We start from the raw sequence: 6212 nt of genomic DNA, 5'->3' as shown, positions 1-6212 counted from the left end.
TTCTGGCTTACCTGTTAAAGGTTTGCTTTTCTTAGATGAGGAGAGGACAGGGCAGATCTGGTTCGGAGAAGCCTGAGCTGGTTGATAATGCAGAGGAAATTTTGAGGAAACTCAGAGGCACATCTAATCATCTTTGCAGCCAAACAAAACAAAACAATCCCAAGGCCCCAAATAGTACCGGAGGGAAAAAATAAACAGGGATTCCAAAGATGATAAAATGTTGGATCATGCATCTAGATCATGTGTTATATATGCCAGTTACATAAAGATAGTAAAAAGTCAGTTAGGTCCCACTAGAGTTTGACCTTTTCTGAGGTCTTTACATTGTTCTGGAAGTTTCTGTTTGTATCCTTTTCCTAGGCTGTAAGTCTCTTGAGAGCAGGAACCATGAAATATTCATCTCTATGACTGGGAGCCCAGCACGAAGCTTTGCACAGAGCAGGCACTCAATGACTGCTGTTGACATATGAATTCAAGCCCAAAGAGCAAGGTAAGAAACACAGAAGTCAATAGGTCTCATGATTTTGAAATTTTGAAAGGTTTTAAATGTCTGCAGAGGAGCCAGGAGAGAGGGGATCTGAGCCCATGGAAACGACGTAGACCTGGCCCTGCAGGCACTTGTCTCTCCTAACCCCACCCCCAGCAGGAGTTAGTGCCCTCACCCTGACACTGGCAACTTCGAAGAGGGGCAGCAGATCCTCAGACCACAGTGTTACGCTGAGCTTCCTTACTCGCCAACCTTGTTCAGAGGGAGGTGACTTTACCTGGCTTTGGGCAAGGTGGAGTCTATGCCTCAGAGCAGAAACTCTGGAGTCTGGTTGTCAATCCCTCAATTGTCCTGAGGCAAAGCCAACAGTGCAGAAGAAACACTGGAAGGCAGCACATCTTCAGGGACCCTCCCCCAGCCCCTTGTCAGTAGCTCCAACTTGTCATTCTCACTGATGGACACCTACCCCCTCAACTCCACTCTTGGGGCTCAGGGTCTTGGATGCTTGGGGAATGGTGGGAGGGGGCTTCCAGATGCCTCTCTGGGTGAATGTGATAGCCCTGGGGAGTGTCTCCTTCTTCCTATTACTCTCTAGCTCTGCTTTGTACTGCTGGGGGTAAGGCCAGGAAGAGGGTCCTTTGAGCCCTTGTCCCTTCCAGATTCCTCCTTGCTTCCTTTCCAACCAAAACCATACTGTCTGGCACTTAGAGGTTTTCTTTGTTCCTTGTCTCCAGAAGGAAGGAAATCAGGGAAGAAGGGATGGAAAAAGAAAGGAAGTAGAGAAAGATGGCCTAACAACCTTCCCAGATTCCTCCATTACTTACAAAATAAAGTTCAAATCCTTTTTTCTTACGTGGAGCTCTTTCCAGCTCGGCTCACCCACAACTGCAGCCTTATTTCTCCCTCTCCCCTATCTGACCTGACAACCATGGAGTCTACATAAGACTTTCTGGTTCTGAGTCTGGAATGTCCTTTTCCCCTCCTTGCTTGTGAAGCCATACCTACCCTTCAAGGCCTCCTTCTGCTCTGTGATGTTTTCCCCAATTCCCAAGCAAAGACAGCCTCATTGTGCCCCAACAGCAACTGCTGTCTTATCACAATCCGTTTTGATCACTCATTTATTCACTCATTTGTTGTTCATGCATTCATTCCTTCATTCAACAAGTGCTCATTGAGCACCAGGTTCTGTGTTTGATTCCAAGGATACCACAGGGAACATACTAAACACAGTTTCTACCCATATGGACCTTCCAGACAGCCTTTCAGGCAGCTCTTGAGTTAATAACTACATAGGACTCTGGGGGTAAAGAGCAACGGGTTTGCTCTAAGGGTGGCGGTCTGGATGGCTTTCCTTGAAGTGAAATAATAGCTGAAAGGTAGTAGGAGTTGATAAGGTCGGGAGTAGGGTGAGAGGCCCCAGGCAAAGTAGGAGGGAACCTGGAATATTTGAGGAAGTAAAAGAGGATGGAAGAAGGTTGTGCAAGCTCTGGGCTGTGGCTGGGTAGGTGGCAGGGACCAGGTTCTCCCAGGGCCTTGTAGACACCTAAGAGAAATGGGAGACTCTGAAGGGTTTACTCTAGTGGGGGGATGGGAACATGCCTGATTTGCACTCTATAAAATTCATCCCTCAGCTGTGGGGTGAAGAATGGGTTAACAATGGGGGCAAGACTGAAGGTAGGAGAGCCAGCAGAAGGCTGCAGGGAGGTCCAGGGAAGACATGCTCATGGCCTGGACAGTGGTGGATGGACTAGACCAACACGTAGGAGGTCAGACTCATGGGTTCAGTGGCAGGCTGGAAATTGGGAAGAGGTGAGCAAAAGCGGTGTCCAAGATGGATCCCCTGTTTCTGGCTTGGGAAGTGTCTGTCGCTCCCACTAGCCTAGAGCTTATTCAGTCTTATAGCCTCCTGTATCCAGCATAGCATCTTACAAAGAGCTTGTGGAAGGAAAATCCAGATGATGGGAACAAAGGGACTAACTCTCTCTATTAGGGACTCTGTTCAGTGTTGAATTAAAGCCAGACCATTTACAGAATTCCTGTAACAAACAGGTGTTTCAAAATGTACAAAAATCAAATCTCTTCCAAAGTGATAAATTAATGCTTTTGGAATGTAGGCAGATAGGTGGGGTGTGAGCATTCTCTTCTCATTGCAAGATGATAGTTTGAACTAGAGGAAGCTTCTGGAAACAAACACTGTATGAACAAAAAAGTAAGCCCCAAATAGAAAGATAATTTAAATACATAAAGTACATATGTTATATAATAAATATTAAACCATTTAATATATGATTTTTAATTTCAAAGTAACTAGTCACTGAAAAATTCAATCAACATATAAAAAATGGAGTCAAAACAAATTGCCCTTTCATCTACTCCAAAAGCTACCCCTCACCACATGGAATCACTTTTCCTTTGCACCAAAACATGTTTTCTATTTTTAATAAAGATGAGATTATTCAATATTTTTCTGTGATTTGCCTATCTTCCCAGTATATCACAGTCATATGAAAGCATGATGTAGGGTCATGGGCAAGTCACAGGCTACAGAGGCAGATTATTGGTGTTCAAATCCCAGCTCTGCCACTTACCAGCTGTGTGACCTTAGAGAAAGGACTTAGCCCACTGTGCCTCAGTCTCCTCGTCTGGGAAATGGCACAAATTATGGTATCTTCCTCGTAGAATTAAATAGATGTAAAGCATGGAGAACAATGCCTGGTAGAGATTATCCTCCCCCATCAGTATGAATCCATTTCATCAACAGCTTCAAAGTATAAGATGTACCAAAATTATTCAACTCTCCTTTACTGATGGACATTTAAGTTGCTACCATTCCCTTTGCAATTCTGAACTGTTAAGTATCTTTAAGTAAGCATCTTTAAAGATGTATTTTTATATACACATCCCCATTTTTGTTTTCCCTAAAAAAGGCATTAATTTTCTTTCCCATCCCCATACTTAACCAATTTAAAGTCCTGATAGAGAGTCTTTTCTGAAATCTCATGCTTTTGTCAACATCGACAATTAGCAATTTTTAATGAGTTCTATCAAACCAGTGGACAAAATAAAGTATCTCATTGTTTTCATTTTTGTTTCTCATGTTATTAGTGAGATTGAATGTCATTTTATGTGTTTATTTATAGGTTGTATATTTTTCTTCGGTGAATAGATTTCATTTTACTATTGGTCAATTTCAGTTGGGTTTATATATCTTTAAGTTGTTTATTTGTAAAAGTTCTTTATATATCATGAATATTAATCTTTTGTTCTTTGCTTGACTTGCAAATAATTTCTCTTAGTTGGCTGTGTGGCTTAATGTTGTTTATGATTTCTTTAGTTATACCAAAGATTTAAATGTTTATTTTTAATCTGTTTATTAACAGATAAATCTGCTTATCTATAGTCTATCTGCTAATCTTTTCTTTATGACTTTTAGGATCGGGGCCTTAGAAAGGCCTACTCCAACTCAAGATTAAAAAAATATGTTTTTATGTTTATCTCATTGATTTATAGTCTTTTAAAATGTTTGATCCACATAGAATCTTGTGCATTTTTGATATAACTTCTTCCCGGAAATTGATAGCCAGTTGTCCTAAAACCACTTTTCTCCACAAATTTTAATTGCCATCATTACTATTAAACCAAATTCCTACTTATTCAGGATATGTTTCAGGACTCTCTATTCTGTTTCCTCATCCATTTGGTTATTTCTACATCAATACCACATTTATTATTATTATTATGATATCTTTGATATTTTTGTTGTATGTTTTGATATATAAAAGTAAGTGTTCCTCTCATTAGTCTATTTCAAAATGTTCTTGGCTATTCTTGTATATTTACTCTTCCAGATGAATTTTAGAACCAGTATATCCATAAAAAGTCCTGCTGGAATGTCAGTAGGGATTATTTTAGAGGAGAATTAATATCTTTTTTAATGTTGAGTTTTTTCATCCAGGAACATAAGCTGTTTCCCCACATCGTCAATATTTGTATGTCCTTTAATAAAGTTTCATAGTCTTTATAAGTCTTCTATATATTTTTTGATAATTTGTTCTTATGGTTTTTATTATTAATATAAATTATATTTTTTACTATATTTATTAATTTATTATTGATGTTATATAGGAAAGCTATTGCTTTTTTGTATGTTTATTTTCTAATTTACCACCTTGCTAAACTCTTTCATAAGCCACATCATTTTTAAGGGGTTGGTCTTGGACGTTCTGTATAAATAATCATATAATCTATAAATAATGCCGTTTTTGTCTCTTCTTGTGTTTCCTTCTCTGGTCTTATTACAATGACTGGATACTCCAGGCCTGTTAAATAATAACAATGGTTATCAACTCAGATTATCTCAATCCTGACTTTAAAGAAAATGTTTCTAGTAAGTTTGTGTTAAACCATAAGTTTAACATTTGTTGTAGTTTTCTGATGGAGATATTGTTAACAAGTTAAAGATGCTTCCTTCTTCACTTCACTTAAAAGAAGGTTTTTTGTTTTGTTTTGTTCTGTTTTTTTTGTGTGTGTTTTTTGCGAGGGGAGGGAGATCAATTGAAGTGATTATTTTTCCCCCTCTTTGGTGTATTAATGTAGTGAATTTCATTAACAAATAGTCTAATGTTGAACTATCCTTGCATTACTTTTAATATAGTGATTCAATTTGGTAATATTTCATTTAGGATTTTAAAAATCTGTGTTTTTAACAAACTGAGCCTTTGGTTTTTGTTTTGGTTTGGTTTGGTTTTGGTTTTGGTATTGTTTTATGCTTGTCCACTTTGGTATCAGGATTATGCCAGCTTCATGGAATAAGTTTGCAAGATCTTGCCATAAAACCACACTGGACTCATTTATTTTCCGTGGGTAGTTCTTAAACTATTTTTTTCATTGTTGGTTGTCTATTTAGGTTTGATATTATTTCTTAAGTCAACTGAGATTATTTCTATTTCCCCCGAGACTGTAAATTTAATCCAGATTAAATCCAGTTGTACATAGTATTCTCTTAATTCTATAATCATGTTCTCTTCTTATTTCTAAAAATTGCAACTTGAATTCTATTTCCTTAATTAGAATTCTAAAAATTATCTATTTTATTGGTCAATCATCAACTTTTGATTTTAGACGTCTGATGTTTGTCATTTCCTCTATCTCGGTTTTATCTTTATTAATTCTTACACTCTACTTAGTTGTTGTTGTTGTTGTTGTTGTTGTTGTTGTTGTTTTGCTTCTCTTTTTCTAGCATCCTGAGTTGAAATCTTAGGGAACTTAGTTTCAGTTTTTCTTATTTTCTAATAAATGTGTTTAAGGTCATAAATAGTCCTCCAATTATCACTTTATCTGCATTCTATAGGAATTGGCATATATTGTCCACATCATCATTACTCTAAAGTAATCTTTTGTTTCAGTTTTGATTTCCTGTTTAACTACAAATTATATTACATTTCACTTTTGATTATATTTTTAACATAAGAGTTATTTCAAAAAGTGCTTTATAATCACATATGAGTAGACTTTTTTGCTATATTTGCATTTAACTTCTGGTGTAATATTCTGTGGACAGTTTGAGTCATAAGGTTTCCACTCTTGGGAATTTATGGAAATTTTCTTTGTGATATATTACACAGGAAATTTTAAACGATTACACGGATATTTAAAAAGAATGTCTACTCTTGGAAAGTCCTACAAGAACACAGATATTAAATCAAGCTTATTATTCAAATCTTCA

The sequence above is a fragment of the Pteropus alecto genome, unplaced genomic scaffold, assembly GCF_000325575.1.
Source record: "Pteropus alecto unplaced genomic scaffold, ASM32557v1 scaffold98, whole genome shotgun sequence".
NCBI lineage: Eukaryota > Metazoa > Chordata > Mammalia > Chiroptera > Pteropodidae > Pteropus > Pteropus alecto.
The sequence above is the reverse complement of the archived record's forward strand: the minus strand, read 5'-3'. Positions refer to the sequence as shown.